Genomic DNA, 18,469 nt, shown 5'->3' on the forward strand with positions numbered 1-18,469 from the left:
ATGGCAGACATTACAACACTTCCAGAAAAAAAGAAAACACATAGATTACAAAGTAAACAGAAGAACACACCACAGTGACTGTAGAAAATTAAAACGCCTTTTAAAAGGGGAAAAAAAAAAGGTTAAACTGACTTAGTGACACCCCTACACAGAGAGAAAAACTGTTAATAAAGATTCTAGCACTAGCCTTAATTCTGACTGCATAAACTCACACTGGCTGCCCGATGGTCACTCTGACAGCTGAAAGTTTAGAGGACTAACAAAAAAAGCAAAGAAGGAATCAACATAAAATGGGTAGGTACACATGCCTAGAGGAAACCAGTTGATATCTGGAAAGCTAGAACTGCAGCAAAATGAAGGGAAAGAAAATACTTCCAAGCCCCAAAATACTCTTTCTGGGCTAAATCTTACTGAACCCTTTTCAAGCAAGGAATTTCTATTCTGAAAAAGGTTAGAGCCTCACACAAACAAACAATTTTTCTTCAAGTATTCGGGCCAACATGTCTAAGTAGTCTCACACTACCCAAAACAAAATTCTCCTGCAAGCAAAGACTGTATGAAAAAAACAGCACACAGAAGCTTCCCTAAAATGTGTCCAAAATAAGGTTTATAGTTTTCCTTTCGAAAATATCTCAATGTTTCTACCTACGGCATGATTTTGCGACTCCATAGGATTTCAGTTTAAAGAAAATAAACGCTTTCAACACCTTTTAGAAATAGCCAGTAAACTAACCCAAGGGCACGTGGAAGCCCGGAAGTACATTCTTACGTCCATGTCAGACAGCACTTAAGGCAAAAACAAAACAAAACAAAAAACTTACAAACACTAGGATAGTCCTAAATCTCCAGATGAGCCTTCAATTCTTCTTCTTCTACATCCCCAAAATACTGAGTTACTCACTTTTCAGCTGATACTGGTAATTGCATAGACACAAAAATCAGCTGTTACTTTTCTTGTTCAAAAAAGAAAAAGGAAAAGGAAACAAAAATGGAGCTGCAGGAGGTTTATAAATCCATTTTTTTTTGAGGCCTAGTTTATTTTTTGCAATAGCTTGCTAACTATAATGGACTTCTCCAGGAATGCATGTTCTAACTCCATTTCCTGCTGTAATTAAGATCCTGCCAAAGTAACGTTTCAAAGCAGAACGCAGGCTGTCAGCATATGACAGAAAGTTCATTGCAGGCTTCCAAAATCCCAAAGCCAATTTAAAAATGAAATGTGAAATTATTTTTTTGTTATCGTACGACGTTCAAGTTGGGCTAAGAAACAACACAAACAGCCTTGCGGCCCCTGCAGCCTTGCTTTTAATTTGAAGTAAGGGGTGGTTTGAAACTTTCCAAGGTTGAAATTAAGCACAAGCACTCCTGGACCTGCCTGCGTCCTCCCATCGCAGCCTCTAATTTTCAGGGTAAAACACTTTTGGGAGAAATCTCCTCCAAACACTGTTTCCTGCAGGCTTCGAACAGCACGAGATTTTTCTGAGCCTTCCCTCCGAGCTGGTGGCCTGCCCCTGGCCTCAGGGGAGCCAAAGGGGCTCTGCCATTGACTAGAGCAGGAGCAGAGCCCACCACCAGCCCCGGCCAGCTCCAGCACTCGACACAGCGTGACCCGAAAGGCCATCGGTCCTTCTTCACCAGCCCCTTAAGTTGCTTCCCGCCGCGCACTGCGGTAATAACGTGGCACGACAGCAGATTTGTCGGCCTTGTTCATTTGGTCCGCTAAATGAAGGCCTCCGAGAACAACTCAAAACACTGTATTTCAGGGATGGACACTTGACATATAACCTGAAAAAGATAGCCAAGGAGCCTGAAGGGAATTTACAGGGAGAACGTGTTAGCAGCTCTCCTCCGACAGCAATTTCCGTGCTTGCAAACGCCACGGTTGTCACATGGGAACAGGGAACAAAAACTAGTGCTCTGTGGCCAAAAGCAAGTCATACCCTACAACTAGGCCACAACTTCCACAACGGGTTTTGAACTCCTGAAGGCATCGCCTGTCAATACACCAGTGTGGGTGCAGAGCTCAAAATAACCGAGGCCGTGAGCCCACGACATCCCAAAGACTCCCTCTCTCACGGAGGAATATACACAGCTCTGTGTGCGTGTTTATATCTACAGCTAGGAAGGAAAAAAACCTGTGCTATCAATTGCTTTATATGTATAAAAACCTCTGTCGTGATAAAATGAGAGACTTCAGGGCTAGATGATGAGGTGGGTAATCTGGGGAACAAGACGGACAATAGTTGAGGGTTACCCATAACACGTGTTTCTGAAAGCTTCAAACGTACAGGGAGAAGCAACTTCAGTGAGTCATGTTTCAAAAACATTATTTTCCAGGTGATTGCATTTGGTTCAGGGATTCACTGAGCTACTTCCAGAAGGAAAAAGCAGTTTGCAACAAATGAATGCAGCAGGCTATACTGCTATAGAGACACACGCACTGAGCAAACAGTCTTCAAAGTACACAGAAAGGGAAGGGAGAAAGACATGGGCTGAAACAAGCAGATGACTAACTCCTGCAAGCACCAAGCTTGAAAGAACTGAGCATGTTTGCTAGTTTAGTCACCAGGATTGCGGTTAAAATGCACTTAATAAAAAGTGAAGCTTTATGCTGCTCCCTCTGCCTTTTTTTTTTTTTTTTTGATTTAGCAGAAATGCTTTTCCTACGACTCCTCAGAATGCTTTTCCTTGGCTACCTCGCTGTGTTTCCCTGTTCAGCAAAACATTCCTGTACAGATTTAAAAGATCTGCTACTGAACTTAGGGTACAGTTTTGCTGCAACCCCTCTGGACAATTGCCACCAAGGCTTCCTTTCTTTTTGTACCAAATAAAAAGCTTTTCTTTACTACTATTTTTTTTTTGAGTGGACAACTAGCTGTATTTAAGGAACAAATGTTAAAAGGAGGACATGTTTTCTGGCAAAAAAAAAAAAAAAGCTCTGGGATGATTATAGAATTGGCTGCTAATATAAAATCAAAGGTAACACCTCTATTGTAATCACAGGTCAGTGCTAGTTCCCTTAATTTTCTTATGAGAAATACGTTTTTAATAATATTACTCATAATAGCTGTTAAAGAGGGCTTAATTTCTAATAATTGCTTGCATTCTATCTATACTAATATTTAAGTCTATGATTACTATTGGGAAATACAATTATAAAAGAGTTAACATTTACTTTCAGGTAGTCCCCAGACTTCCCCCATCCATCCCCATCATCTGGACTATTGTTATTTTTACTTAAGAAGCAAAAGAAATACCGTATTATTTTAAGCTACTTTGAATCTAAACCAAACTAGCTTAAGAGGACTTTTTTTTAAATGTTGTTTTAATCCTATTGCAATTCTACTTTTCTTTAGACTTGGAACTGATTAAAACAAAACAATGCTCTGTCCAAACCTTCCATCTTCTTACTACTTTCCCATCCTTCCACTATCATCCTAAAATACTGTTCTCTTACAATATGAAATTCTTTAATCAGCCCCGACACGCATCTACTTTCTACTTGGCCTAGCCCCAGCAAACACAGTCGTGCTCTACTACACATCATTTCTCTCCATAACCTCTCTTTTCCTTTGGGTAACATACTTCATTTCCAAACATACCTTCCACTACAGAGCAAGACTCCAGGCTTCTGTAAGGGTTAAATTAGAGGTCGAATAATTGGTGCACAAGCAGAATTCTGGTTTGGTTCACAAATATTGCTCTCGCTCAATCTGAATTTTGGCCAAACCAGCTGCAAACCTAAGCTTTAGTCTGGCAAGTCAATTGCCTTAGCTTGTCATTAAAGTATTTTGAACATTTTAAAACACCTAAATTGGACAGAACGCCCCAGATCCACGATTCCCCAAGCTTTATCATCTCGTACATTGTTTTTAACAAAACGATTACAAAGCGAACAGGTAAAACATCCAGTTTAAATAGCTCTTGTGCTACACATATCACTCTTCAGGAATTCAGCCCCCACAACACAGGTATGATCATACATAAGAACAGAGAGATGATTTTCTAGTGTATGAGTACTATCCCATTGGCAATACAAAAAAAAATACACAGGAATTTTTCTAATAATACTAATAATGATCTACAGAGGCAGTTTTTAATCAGAGAGCAAGCCTTCTACGTCGTAAAAATATGATTCCCCACCCCGGAGAACAGGAATATCGAAAGCTATATATCGCTTTCCTATCCGTTATGGTTTGATCTAAAGCCGGGTGACTCACTTTTTTTTTCTTTTTTTGATTTTGAAAATATTTTCTCAAATGTTGCAACAACCTGAAACATCTTTTTCAGTAGCGGAGGCAGAAGAGGAGAACTAAGGGAATTAATCGTATCTCTTTCTCTATGAACTCGTACAGAAACAGAGTACGACATGATCCTGGGCACTATTATGCAAAGGAACGCCGGTCCCGAGCACACGAAACAACCCATCCCTTTCGCAGGTCACATGCTGGGCAGCTCAAGAAGAAAAGAACCGGTTGTAGGGTTCCTTAGGCCTGAAGAGTTTTACAGAGCGTTGTAAAATGCAGTGAATACTCCCAGACATGAATGCAAAATGTGCTATTAATCCTTTCTTTCTCTACACTGGAATGTCTTTATGGTTGTAATAGGTACCAAATTTACACGGGCCTTCTGATTTTTATAAACAGTGCATTCATACTTCTATTTCTGAATAATAATTAAAAAAAAAAAATCTTTGAAATACTCACAAGGTCTTAATCCCCCTGGGAAGTGCTGTTCGTGAAGTAATTTTGTGTTTATTAAAAAAAAAAAAAAAAGTGGGATCAGAGAGTCAAGAATACTAACACTTATACAACATTTTTCTCCAGTGATTGAGGGGAGGCAGGAAGAGAAATCCAAGAATTCCCTTAAGGATCTGTAGAAATCAATAAATTAGATGTCTCTCATACAACTGTGTTTTGAGTGGTGTTTTTCCAATACAGAATTCTCTGAATCGCAAGAGAAAACAGAATTCTGTTCCCAAAGCTCCTAGAGCCTCATGTTCTCAAAGCAGGTCGCTAGCACGCTCGGGGCTGCGTGTCATTACTGCAGCAGCAGCAGACACTGCACGTCACCAACAGGAACGAGCAGGCTCATTTTATGAATAATACACCAAGCAGATGGGTAAAGCTGTGACACCAAAAGTTGTTGACAGGTGAGGCCGAACCCACCTCCAGGCAACGGGGGCCCGAGACGAAGAACTCCTGTTCCTGAGCCGCAAACGTCTTTGGCCTCCTCGAGACAGGCTGGCAGCCACACACGTCTTGTGAAGTTGGTACTTCATTTGCACATTAGACACAGTAGCTAGTTGAACAAACAAAGCAATGTTGAGTCAGCATGTCAGGCAGCCTGGTCAGACTAGGACACATTCATCGCCTGGTGCCTGGATTTTTTAAACCAAATACAATTTGCACAAGAAAAAAACCAAAACACAGGACTCGCCATGCCTTACAAGGGCAGCACTACTTGTAACATTTTCCAAGATAAAGTAACTTCAATACTTGGCGAATCAAACTTCAGCCTGCTGCCTAATGGAAATCTCTTTTGATCGCAGCCTTTCCACAGTAACTGACACATTATGGGTTCTTGTTGAGAAAATAAAAAGAATGATAAGTGCTTTTTGCCTTGAGAAGTCAATAAAAACAATCTTATCAATACTGTTAAACAACTGTAAATAGTTAGGAATCTAGGGAAAAAAAGGGGGTTCATTTATTTCAATCAATTATATAAACAGATTAAGGCACACTTAAATCCTTTTGCTTAGGAAAATCTTTAATACTTTGTTTGCTTTGTTGTCAGAGATAACATTTTTCACTCAGGTTGAAGATAAACCTTCTGGTTCTTGTTCAGATAAATTATCAAAATTCCAAGCCTGATGTTCGACTTTAATCAGTAGGACTAGCAAAAGGATTTACGTGTATAATTTTCACCAATTCAGGTGAACTTTGTTACAAAGTTTATATGAAGGCAAATGCCAATGAAGGCAAGAATAAAAGCTCTATTATATTTGCCATGGACTACAAGAAATCCACTGAAAATTCTGATTAAAACACCCTCGAAACAAATTTTAAAAGCTTTTGCCATATCAAAAGGTAGAAGAAACTGGCATTTACAGAATAGGAGACTGTTACCGTAGATGAGAACACTGAAAAGCCACATATATTTAATGAAAAGGTTTTGCTGTTCTGTTAAAAACCACCTTTTGTACCACAGCTCATTGTAAAATAACCAAGTTATGTACCCATACAGGTCTTCCCTGTAATATTTTTAAATCCCAGCAGGAGAGTCTGGCCTCTGGCAGTCAGTGTGAATCAACACTGACTCCAAACATTTCTCTCCTGAAGACGAAACTTTGCTTCCTTACTTTGAAAGCAAAAGTTTTGTTTTGTTTTGCCACCACAGCAGAAAGAAAAAGAAAACTGAATCAAGCTTATACTGTTCTTATATCAGTATGCACACCGTAAATTAAGGACAACGCTAGTTATTTGAGATGGAACGAAGCAACGGCTTCCACAAAGATTCTGTGCAATTCAAGACTTCCCTTCCCCTTAGAAGGCAAAGTACTTTCAAATTGCAGTAAGTATTATTTTCAAATACTCCCAGGTAACATTGCATGAGTTGGGTCTTTAAAATACATTTCAGAATATGGAATGTCAAAATTAATATTAAAATGCCAGCTAAAACACCCAGCTGGTGTTTCCAGCTGGTATTAGGGTATTTTTGAGAATGGAAATGGCCAGCAAGCTCACAAAACCATCAGTACTCCACCATTTACACAAACACACACACACATTTGTCACAGAAAATATACCAGGCTTTCTACGTTTTGACCCTGAGCCCGTTTATACTCCTATTGCAGAACGCTGGAGGCTGACTATGCCTTTCAGGCAGCTCTGGTAGGCCATCTATTAACATTCACCCTAGTAACAAAAAATACTAAAGTGGCTGCTGACCATATCCACCCTTTAGGTAACAGCTTTCCTGCCACTATACATGGCCACAGACACTCTGCCTGGATAATCAGGCATCACAGTACAGGAAGTTAAATAAAAAAAAACTATTCCTGAACAAATTTGGGAAGGAGTTCTTAAAATAAGGCTCAGCTGTAGAGAACACAGTGCCAGAAGCCACTGCCTTTTTTTTTTTTTTTTTAAACAAAAAATGCTTCATTCCAAGCATCTATAATGGTTACTGTGGAAGTGATACTACACAGGGAAAGGGGCAACCTGTTAGATGTTCAGCTCCAAGTACGAAGGAATCAGATTTTAAAGTAAGGTTTTAAACCAAGGTCAGGCTCGTCACCTGGAGGTTTACATACAGCCACGATGTTCTAATCAAGAAGATGGCGAGGAATCCTGTGTTTCAAAAGCATCTAGTTCAGTATATGCTCTACTGGCATAGAAATAATATGCACAGAAACAGTTAAAAAAAAAAAAAAAGTCATATAAACTTTCGAGAGCTGGGCTCTCAGAAGGCAAGCAGGGTGAAGCGTTCTTTAGAAGAGAAGAAATTGAGCTGTCATATCTACTTATAAACACTGAAATGTTCCCCAAGACTTCAAGAACAAAACTAATACATGACCAGCAACAATTAAAACATTACCAGACTCCAAATCGTGGGTGATTTCTCAGCAGATCAAGCAATACAACTAGTTGAATCTGCATTAAGCTCATACCAGCCCCCAAAACCAATCAGATGGTGTCACAGTAATCTGAGAACCCCAGGAAATGCCAGAGCTGTCAGGCCACCACCTTCTCAGTAACATTTCCCCAAAATTAGAAACTGGATACAGTAGGTCACTAGTTGGCAAAATTCCCAGCCTCAAATGACAGCCTGCCAAAGAGAGAGGGGCACTCCTCCATCACCTACCCTACTAACAGGAGGCCATGACAGTCTCTAGAGAGTGGAATCAGTGCTTCACCAGACAGAAAGGACAGGGACTTGCTTTATTTTCTATAGAGTACTCCAGCATCCCCAGCAAGCCAATTTAATCAGAACTCATGAAATGAGCTTCCTCTTCAAAACACTCCATTTTAACTTGATCTATTGCCATATAATATTCTTCACTGAAATTATGAATTGCAGCCAGGAGTTCATAAGGAGTAGGGCACCTTGGTTATCCAGGTGAACCTCACAGAACTTCTGTTGCTAAATATTTTCTAAGTGCTGATCCCTTCATAATAATCAGGATGGAGAAGGACGATGGAACATCAATAAATGATCAATAAAGCTTTCTTTATAAGAGATATGTGAGATTTAAAAAAAGCAGTTGCTCTTAAGTTACAATGTCAAGAACTCTTTTACTCATGGACTTCCCTTTAACTTCACTACCTTGAAGATAGCCCGCTGCTACCGCAGCTCCATCCTTGCATATCATGATGATAAATGTAGCACCAAAATCAAACTTGGGCTCCTATATGCCTTTGTTTCAACAAGTCTTTCAGACCCTAAAATATTTTTGTGGCTCTCAATCACATCATAAATGTCACAGCCCCTGGAAGGAAGCCGATTCACAGGAGGGAGATGTGACTCTCTCCTCTGCACTGTAGGATATGGATGCTCTACAGAATACCCTGTGTCTCCAGAGCAGAGAATTTAGCGTGCATCTCGATAGTGTGTAGCTTGATTTCTTCCCAGTCCTGTCTCTTTCCAAAAAGAAAACAGATTATATAGGAAAAGTGCACATCAGGTCTCAACTCCGACACGGAACCAGGACACCCTGCGATGCACATCTGGAGACCAGAACGCACAGATACATCGTGAAATGCACCTGCCTGCAATGCACAACAAGTCATCATCGCTCAAAGACATCCACGCAAAAGAAAGAGGCATGAAAGTAACTGAAAGGTCTAATGTCCTTTACTAGCGTATGATCCATTTTTACTTAATAAATTGGAATGTCAAATTTAACTTAAGGTAAGGCTACAAGCCTCTCAAAACAGCTTCTCCTGAAATCCCATTTCACAGAGGCACATTGTGTTACGTATACTTCAAGCTAAATGTTTACTAGGTATTTGAGAGAAGCAGAATATTAATATAATCTGCGTGGAAAAGGAACTCTTAGATTTTCTACAAAGACCAGGTCACATATATGGAATAAAAGTCAAACAACCTATTGTTTGGAAAAGCAGAAGTACAAAAATTGCCCAAAGAAAACAAAACTGAGACAGAAAAGACCAAGTTCCTAAGTCTCTTTGCAAAACAGAATGAAAAAAAACAAAACAAACAAAAACCCAAGCTATTTCTATTTTTAAATAAGGACTAGCTGGTGAAATCTATCCTGATGAATCAACTTGAAAACTTGTCTTTGAAAAGATTTAATAGGAATTCCTTCCCAACCAAACTGAAATTAAAGTCCTGGGTACAGGAGAAAATGGCAGGAAGTAATGTGTAGTACATATGGCATTTAAAAAAATTCCATTAGCTATGTAATTTTTTTTTTGTTTTTGGCTAAAAGCAGGGATAACAACTAGAGACTGCACATAAAAGAGACTTGAGAAAATTACAGGATATATTTACATGAAAGTAAGCCTGGTCGATTTTTTAAAATATTGTTAACATGCCAAAAACTCATGACACATACAAAAAAGTAAAATAAAATGCTAAGTTATTCCAATGGCAAAATAATTTGTACGAATAAATCCCAGTCAAATTTACAGCAATGGCACATACCCAGACAGAATTTTTGGCTCCTACAGATCTGTGTTTCAGGATAAACTGACTTCACTGCGGCAGTATTGGGAGCCAAGCCTTTATCTAGCACAAGCTGATTGATGAGACAGGAGCACTAGTCTGGCAAACGAAGAACTGGCTTTTGATGAGGGAAGCCAGGCCACTGGAGAGAAAAAAAGAAAAAAATAGAGGGGACCGTGCCAAAACGTCATCAGACATCCAGCACGCTGGAGAAAACGGCTGAGCTGAGACAGCGCGTGTACGCCGACAGTCCGTCCTAAGATTGTACCTCTCTAATCACAGGGACAGCAGTAGGGCAGGGACACACAGCTTCCCATCTGACTTGGGAACAAATACAGCATTAAGACTTGTTAAGGGGGAAGAAAGTGTTAAGTCATGCTGAGACTTCAGTTCATGAATGCATCATGAGCCTGCGATTTGGGGGGCGGGGGGGGGGCTTACTGCAAAAGAGCCAGCTCCTCCTCTGAGACAACAGCCATAGACCCTCAGGGAACAAAAATCGGAGTTCACATCAGTGTCAAAAGCTGGAATGGCAGAGGTGGCGATGCCAGAGGGCATCTACAGGGACTAGCAGGCCCACCGGTTGGTGAAAGCGTTGGCGCAGAGGGGCTTCAGTGCCTCAGAGGCCGCCGGGACACAAGGCGGCTCAGAGCTGGAAGACCCCGCGCACGCACGGGCAGACGAAGCGGCACGGCCAGCTCCGGACCCAACACCTGCGCCACGTCTGTGCAGCGCCAGGGACTGCGTGCTGCTGCCGCCGTCACCTTTATGTGGAGGGATGATATCCCTGGGGCTGAAGGTGCGTGATGGGCCCCTTCAGCTCCGCCCTGCCTCCTCGCAGGGCAGCCGGGCGCTGTCAACGCTGGGCCACGTCCCGCCGAGGTGGGTGCGTTCACCCGCAGGGCTGCGCGGGCTTCCCCAGCAGCTACTGCCCGGCTCCTGCAAAGCACCGGCGGCCGGCCGAACAATATCATCTCACGAGCTGCCACTCGAACCGTCCTGGTTTACGTGACACGGACATCGATCCAGTAAAACCCAGCCATAAATCAGAAAGGATCTAAACTCCCAATAGAGCAATGTGTTTAAAACACGCAGAAAGACTAAAGGACAGGCATCCAGGTTACGTGGGCAAATGATCCTTCAGAATTTAAAACCGTATCATTAAGTATTTACGCCTTCACGCAACACAAGTGATCTTTTGACACAGTACTTCCAAACCTCATGACAAACAGAGCTATGTTCAAGCAGCACCACACTATGTTATCATCACTAAACCAAGCATAAATAAGGCCAGGTAAGAGACTACAAGCTTCATTACAGCATTTAACTTTCAGATCAGCAAAGGCTGAGTAACTTTGAATTTCTAAAACACCTCTTTGTCCTTCTCCAATAATTAAATATGCTAAAGAGGCCAGAAGAGAAATACTGAGAGCCATCCAGGAGATCTCAGAGCCATGAATTAATTTTACTTTTGAAAGGTGGTTAAATAATATTTCAGTGTGAAGGAACAGACATCTTTACTGTGCACCACATTCCTGCCATTCCAACCTGTCCACAGGTTCCTGTTCATGTTCTGTCTTTTTTTTCCCCTGTATATAGAGAGCCTTCTTTCACAAAAAACGCATCATACGGGGAAGTTTCAGAGCACGTTACATTTTAAGATGACATGCCTGAAGTATAAATTATTGAAAAAATACTATCCTTTAAGAAAAAAAAAAAAAAGAAAAGAAAAAAAATGAGAGAGCTAGAGAGAGACATAGACCAGATGGTGTGGAAGGCGAATCAAAACAGCACAAGGGTTATTAAATTGCATCCACTTGGAACTCTTTAACTGGCCAAGAATCAGCAAGACAGATTTCCAAGTGAGCCTGAACATTCAGGGCTAAAATCCTAGGCCCCTAACCCAGCTGCAAATCAAAATCAAAAGAGTGTCATTGTAAGCACACTGGAAAAAGATTGTTTAATTTGTGTTTAATTTTTATGCCTGCCACAGTTACAATAAAAGCATGTTGGAAGAGAGCCAGCTTTCTCATGGGAGACTCTTAAGGCTCACGGCTATCCAGAGGAGACTCCTTTACCAGAAATATTCTTCTTACATATAATGTGACACTGTGAGGGGAAAAAATGGAAGCCATAAAGGATACTTAAAAATTCCATAGATAAATACTTTTTCCGATGAAAGCTGCAGCTATTCCCTAATTCTAAGAATCCAGGCACTTACATTTAAGAAGCAATTTTGAACATCCAAGTTAGAAAATTCTGGCTGAACTGCACTGCATACAGGCAGAAATGCTTCTTGCTTGTGCAAAATGCACCAAGAAGCCCATTGCAATAGCTCATACTTAGTGCAATGTAGGGAACTAGCTTTTCCTTTCTGCTCTTACACTCAAAACTGCATGTCCTTAAACACTCTCTGCTGACAACAGAAAATGGAAAAAGAACTCTTACGAAAAATCAAAGACTAGAGTAATACACCTGAAACCATTACCAGATTTGCCAGCCTTCCCAAGAAACAGACGGTAGCAAGGTATTTGCCTATATTATATTAAGCAAATATAATGTCAGCTCAGGCCCTGCAGCTCTACGGCAACTGGTAACAAGAGCAGTTTAAAGAGAAGAGTTTTCAAGACTAGGAACTCTTTAGCAATAGTTTCTGAAACATATACAGTGCAAATAAAAGAAATTAGAAAAAAATACATTGCCTGTTAAATGGAAAGGGCTGAGGTCAGGTAGTATTAGTAATGAGAGCTATGCAACTCTCCATCCTCAAAGCACTGGACAGGGAGGATGCTAACTCCCCATTGAGTCAAAGTATCATTCATATCACGCATATAGAGAGAGTAAAGCGTACCTGGCAACCTTCGGCTGTCAAGTCAGTCCACATCGAGCATTATAGTCAGAAGTTTGACTCACGGATTTTTTTTAAACTCAAGGATTTTTGGAACAGTCACCGAGAAAGTAAAGATAAAAGCAGACCCACCAAAAGAAATGAACAATGCGTTCGTGAAATCCCTGTTTTTCCTATCCATCCTTAGTTGTTCTGTGATCTCTCTTTCTCCAGATGATGCATATTACCACTTCATTCATCTGTCTCGTGGCCAGTCTAAGCAATGCTCTGTTTTAACTTTGTCATTCCTTTCGCTACTAGATACCGTAATCGGTTCATCTCACGGCTGAGCGCCTGCCCCTTCTGCTTGACCACTGTTTTGAATCCAGTCTGTCAGGAATCACCCCACATGCGACCTTTGACCGGGCTCTAAATTTAAGTGCTCTAGGGCTCTCAGAAATAGTTTCCTCAGCAAAAATGCCGAGATAAATGTGAACATAAGCTCACTGCAGTAAATTAACGTAGACTCAAGACAGAAATTTCCTGTGATCCTTGCTTCAGTAAGATAAAAAGCAACAGTTAAATCTAGCTTTAAACATTGTCTTCACGATCCTCAGACTGATGCACGAACCTGAGAGTGACAGATACAGAACAATATATTACTAAACTGTACCAGAAAACTACCATGAACTTCAGGGAAGCCTGGACCCCATCCTATGTTTGCAAAAATCCACACATTCATTAGCATATCTACCAGGATAGCACAAATTATAGAGGCATAAAGCAATTTATAAAGTGATCTTTCATCTTAATCAGTTTGCTTTTAGCATCAAAGAGAGTCCATATCCTGCTGGCAATCTAAAATACCTCACCTTTCTGACTTACACTTCCAAAACCAAAGCAAATAATGAACAGTTAAAAATGGTAATAAAGTAAACCAAACAATAGCATCTAGGCATCACTTAACTAAATTTTAACAGTAGAAAAAAAGCAGCTATTTTGAAATGTAATAATAAGCAACTGCAAAGACACACAAAAATCCAAGATTAAATCAGTTCCTGTATCTTGATCTGTAGCCAAAGGAATGTTGTTATTTACAACATCTATATTGCTTCAAGGGGAGGCCAGCTGGCTTGAACACAGGCTTTCTAATCTAAAACATCTTTAGCAATTAGCAACATCATCTGTCAGCTCTAAGAGACCCTAAATTTTCTTTGTTTGAATATTTAGTAACATCCTTAGTGTCACTTCATTCACTGTAGCAGAATCACACCAGTTTACACCAGCAGAAGCCAGGCACTACACTTTTGGTAGTTTCATAAAAACAGAATAAAGAATAAGTTTAAAAATGAAAGTACAGACAAGGTGCCTATTAACAGTATAGAGCTTTCTTTCTGTAGTCTGCATAAAAAAACCCACTTGGAGAAAAGGAACGGTCTTGCTCTTTCTTTTAAAGGTACGCCTGTTTCTTGGTTTGCACCTCCTCCCGTAAACTCAAAAAGTATACCCACACATTGAGAGCAAACAAACTTCATAAGTTTTTGCTATTTATGTTGTGTTGCTTGTCCCCTTTTCTCTAGCCAGCGCTCATTAAGAGAGAACCATGGTGGTAGCCCACAGTTACCTAACTGCACTAAGGTAGCTAAATGCCAAGAAATTTAAATGCTATAAGAAGAGCTTCAACGTCATATTCCTTCACATAAAAATATCGGTAAGCTAGTAGCTTCTACTTCTATTTGAATCCCAATGAACAACAAGAACTTCTGACACGGGGTTTCTATTTTAGCGTTTTCATCCCTTACTTTTTCTTCTTACGACTTTAGCAAGTTCTCCGTTAAACGTCATATTATGTGTATGCGCAATCCTGCCTGGGGTCACATATTCATAAGCATGCACACAAACACAATACTAAGGCATAAAACAATGTTTAAATAGCGTCTACATATTCCTTACACAATATGCAGGATTAACATCTGTAATGTAAAATTGCCTGAAAAAATTCTTCAGAGGAGATTAGAGGATTTATGGCCCCTTCGGAAACCATCCACTGCCTACACCATTATATTAAAATTTTAAATGATCCTCAGAAATTTTTATATCTGATTAACTTATTTCTTAAAAATCAGACACAAGGGCCTGTTAAGTTGCCAGTCTCTCATCAGCTCTTTTGCTCACCCTACTCTTACTTTTTTTTTTTTTTCCTAATTGCTTTCACAAATCTACAGGAGTCCACAGAACTGGCGCATTTTCCTTTTTTAATATCAGGCACTGTTACTCAAGTCTCCACCTATAAACTGGATAAACTGAATCAGTCAAGATTTGATAGCAAAAAAATCAATAAAATGTGTTGTTAAAGCAGACTTCTTAAAACATGAGGTGCTCCCACTTAACTCTTCAAACACAATAATTTAGTAACAGGCTGATGCTCCCTCAGGAAAAACAAAACAAAACAAAAAAGTTAATTATTTTCCTCAACAGAAGCAAAACTGGTATTATTCTAACCTTACCAAACGCATTTCAGAAGGTCACGCTTCAAAATATTTCTTTCCATTCTGAGACTAGGATCAGCACAAGGCAAAACACTCCTGAAATACAATCACAGTGCAGACAAACCTCTCTGGATCTCAGCATGCTCCATGGAACGGCCCTCTGCCTCAGTTTCCTTATTTATAAAATAAATGAGACCATTTCACTTTCTCACGCAATTTGAAAAATTAATCAGCATTTATAAAGTTGCTGCTCTTTGCAACAGGAGTTTCTGGAGGTGTTACTAACTCCACAACACACGCTATCACTAACAGCTACAGCTGTGTCTAAGAATTACAAGTCCCTGCTCTGTTTTAGGTGTTGGACACTAATAGTTGAAGGAGTAACACAGAAATTCAGATCTGGCAAGTAAAACGCCTTTCAGTTCCAATTTCATAAAGCCATACTATAATGATATAGGTCTGGCTCTTTTTTAATAGATCTTCTATTCAGGTAAAAAATGACTTTATGTTCCCTGAAAGAATCTGGTTTCTTGCAAAGTTCAAAACTCATTATCACCTTCAACAAAGACATTTAAATGCTGACTTTGTTCGCTTTCTTGTAGAACAGCGGTCTACTATTACTGAAGCTGTAGAAAAAAATATATAGTAATCTTTAGAGCGAAAAAAGCACATTTTTGTGCACTCCTTGTGCTTTACCTGTTGAATTATTTTCCTATTAGTCCAACTCCTATCAAAAAAAGGCTTTACCAGTAAGGAGCTCATGGAACAAAGCAAAAAATACAACTAACAGAGACACTGGTCTCCCCAGCTACATGTTGGAGAACACCAGCGGGTGAGATTAGGCCACAGCTGTGCACTGAAAATTGAGTTTTCCTATCTGTTTTATACAAGAGGTAGAGACTGCCTAAGAAATGGCACTGCTTCTCATGTGATTCAGAACACCATTACATACGGGAAAGATGAACCTCACCAATTCCATTAAAGAACAGTGATGAAATAGTTCTTATGCACCATGGTTTTATTAATTTCTTGACTCCTATATTGTTTAGAGGCTTCTCATTATTCATATAATCTGTATGCAGCCATCATCTTCAATAAAGCAATTTTGCCAGTGGCTTGTGGTGGCACTATTAATGATTAACATATTTAAAAGAGTGTTAGCAATAGATGATAACTGGTTTACAAGCAAGTAAAACGCAAAATGTGTTTATGGAACCAGGCCTTTTTAACTTCAGCTCAGCACACGGCTGCTTAGGGAAAGGCAGCGAAACAGTCTGTAGATTTTTTTTTTTTTTCCACCAAAACAGTTATATAGGTTCTCACTTTTGAGCAATTCCTGGTTCACGTACTTCCTTCACAGTGCAGTTTTGTGGAGACAAGCAAAATTTGGCTTTAGATGGTTTGTGTCTGCTCATGTAGTTTGGGAGATCAATAAAACTGTACCGTGAACTAGACCCCATCCTAATGCAAAAACACACCTTAGCGTAAGGAAAACAAATTTCCTTTTTCAGTCTGAGCTATAATTATACAAGCCAAAATATAAAATAATAATGGGGGCTGAAGGAACTATATACCACGCTACACACACACAAATCATATACAAAGGCCTGCCTGGACTAAAAGAGAAACAGGGACTCTGCAGAAACGGATGTTCCTGAAAACTGAAGTACAACTAAGATGAGGTCTCTGAGAAGCTAAAAAAAAAGTGGTTTATACTAAGCTGGGCTGACACTCTTGAGCTAATTAAACATGGTCAATATTTAATGTAACGTTTAAGTAATCAGTGACATAGGGCACTACTTACTTACCATGTAAATGCTATTCTATTATTTAGGATAAAACTCAATACATCTCAAATCGCAGCCTGAAAAAATCTGCTAATATACAAATAGGAAGAAAAGGAGCACATCTGTAATTTCTTAGCGCATGCGAGCGGCATAAAGACAAACCACTACTCGTTCACAGATGCAGCTGCGATTCAAACCAATGTTATTTTCAAAACTGCTGTTGGTGAAGCCACAGTTGACATCAGATTTCTTATTATAAATAATAACTATATTTACACTGTGTGCCTGGGGAATACCTAGAACATGCAGGTCCCCACCGCTTGGAACTTAAGCACTATGGCTTTAATCCTGTTAAGCACCAACCAAAACTATGCAAAAGGGAAACATACTGCTGATAACACAAGTGGTTGCCGGTCACACAACCCACTCCCAGCAGAATATCAGAAATGCCAGCTTCAAGCACTTATCAAATACTGTGCAAAATCCCTTGCAAGTCAATCAAATAAACCTCGAACCCTTAAAAAAAAAAAAAAACACAAAAATCACCTTTTTGTCCTCTGTTATATTTTTATAGTTTACACATGGAATAAAAATATGAATTCAACTTGGTTTCTAAATCTGAATTTTCCTTCCTTGAATAGCCACTTGCAATACTAATTTATCAAAACAGCTTTAGCTTTTCCTATAGTCAAGGTCAAATTACACCAGTTCTGCGCAGTTCCAGATATTCCACTTAAGTGGTTACTAAAAGATTAAAATTGTTGCATTTGATTTTAACATATAATTTGAGCTGAACTATTTTATTTGCTAGTTAAACAGCATTTTGCCCCACTCCAGAGACTAAATTCACCACAGAGCAGAGCAATCTTACCACTTCATAAATATCTTGTTAACAGCTAAACTATGACCTAGGTAAGACACTTCATCACAAAACAGAACATTAAATCAACCAACCTCATTTTTGTTAAAGCAGCAAAACAAACTGTAGCTCTTTCAGAAAGGAGAGGAACCCTGATGGTGGGGAGAATGATAACTACTAGTACAAATGAAAGTATTGGCTTCTTTCTCTCGGGACCAAGAGGGATTTATTCCAAATTATGGTTTTAATTTAAAGACATTTGGTGGTCGCAAGTCCCTTCTGGACATTCATCCAAATCCCTAAACCACCACACGTTTTAGAAAAACTTGGCAGTCTCTGCAGAGAAAAGCCTAGGTCTGACCTAATGGACTCAGAATTACCAGAGAGAGTTGCCTCACCAGTTCAAGGAGGAAAAACACTAGGATAACAGTATAGAGAAAAGACAGACAGCCCTCACAAAGAGGTTATATATATCAGACACTGTGGAATGATAAAGGAGGTCATGATTTTCAGTATTTCATAATTATAGTTTTAACTTGAAGAAAAAAAAGAACGCGTCTCTCTCAAAGAAACCCATCCACTATTGTTACTACTCGTAGCTTTCAAAGTGGCAGAGCCTGCAGATGGTAAAACTGGTAACAGAATACAACTTCCTTCATGTCTCTGTCAACGCTGAATATTTCAAACTGGGCATAGCATTCATATATTTGAAATGTCCACCTATCACAGTAGCCATTAACTAAGAATAAGACACAAACTCACCTCCCTTCTCATCCTTAAGTAGGACCTGCTCTACAGCTCACGTGGTGAAAGACAC

General features: G+C 39.7%; 1 protein-coding gene across 2 annotated transcripts in view; it reads right to left on the reverse strand.

Annotated features, from left to right (window-relative positions):
- Positions 1 to 18,469, reverse strand: part of LOC104150279 (tyrosine-protein kinase transmembrane receptor ROR2) — a 151,910-nt gene that overhangs the window by 120,065 nt on the left and 13,376 nt on the right. The gene's annotated exons all lie outside the window — the stretch shown is intronic.

Source organism: Struthio camelus, chromosome Z, assembly GCF_040807025.1.
Source record: "Struthio camelus isolate bStrCam1 chromosome Z, bStrCam1.hap1, whole genome shotgun sequence".
Taxonomy (NCBI): Eukaryota; Metazoa; Chordata; class Aves; order Struthioniformes; family Struthionidae; genus Struthio; species Struthio camelus.